This window comes from Suricata suricatta, chromosome 10 (genome assembly GCF_006229205.1).
Source record: "Suricata suricatta isolate VVHF042 chromosome 10, meerkat_22Aug2017_6uvM2_HiC, whole genome shotgun sequence".
NCBI lineage: Eukaryota > Metazoa > Chordata > Mammalia > Carnivora > Herpestidae > Suricata > Suricata suricatta.
In genome coordinates, this window is record NC_043709.1 from 64,773,465 (window position 1) to 64,774,776 (window position 1,312).

Below are 1,312 nucleotides of genomic sequence, written 5' to 3' on the forward strand. Positions count from 1 at the left end.
TTGTTAAGATGCCATCTCTTTTCAACTTGATCTATAGATTCAGACGCAATCAACATACTGGATATTTTTGCTGTTGATAAGCTGATTCTAAAACTTTATATGAAAATACAAAGAACCAAGCACATACTGAAGAACTATATTAGAAGAAACACTTATACTTCCAACTTTGAAGCCTAGAATAATGATATAATAGTAAATATAATTTATTATTGGTACGAAAGCAGACAAACTAATCATGGAACAAAATGGAACAAGATTTCAGAAATAGTCCCACACATATCTGATTCATGATCAGTGTAATACTACAGTGCAGCGGGAACATAAATGGTGATGGGTAAATGCATTTCCATTTGGAAAAAATGAATCTTGACCCTTATCACACATTATGCACAGAAAGCAATTCCAGCTGGATTATAATAAAGCACTAAAGCTTAAAAAAGACAGAATGTTTTCATAAACTAAGAGTCAGAAAAAAATGTTTAACACAGCAAAAAAATAGCAAGTATATTATAAAGGAAAAAATGATTAATTGGAGTTTATTACAATTAAGAATTTCTCTTCATCAAAACAACATTAAGAGAATGAAAGTCAATCCACAGGGCAGAAGAGGAAACAGTGGTTATCTTTATTAGCCATGAGAGAAATGCAAACCACAGGCTTAAATGTAATTACAGCTCACCCACTAGAATTATGAAATGAAAAAATCATAAAAAATATCATGTGTATTTTATGGAGCAACTGGAATTCTCATAAACAACTTGGGAATATAAAATTTTACCACCATTAAAGAAAAGCGCTTGGAAGCAAGATGTACACTCTCTGATCAAAGAAAACTACCTGTAGATATATACTAAAACAAAGCCACACAAAAGCATCTGTGCTTATTAGGAGATGTGTACAATACTGATAGCTGCACTCTTCATAATAACCATAAACCCAAACTACACAAATATCTTTCAACAGTAAAATGAGTGAATAGATTATAAGTTCGCACAATGGAAAATAATGCGACACTGAGAGTAAACGATGAACAAATACATTATACTTAGAGAGTTAGCTCTCTAAGTACAATATTGAGTAAATTAAGTCAGGCACAAAAGAAAAAAAATAGGTGGTAGGATTCCACTTCTATGAAGAGCAAAACAAAACAAAAGTAGATATATGGTATTATATTACTTGTGAGGATGGGGTAGTGTTGCAAAGAGGGGCAAGATTTGGGTTGCCAGCTTTTGGATCATATTGTCTTTGAGAAAATTTATTGTGCTATGTATACTTATATGTTGTACACTTTTTGTATGTATGTTATATTTTA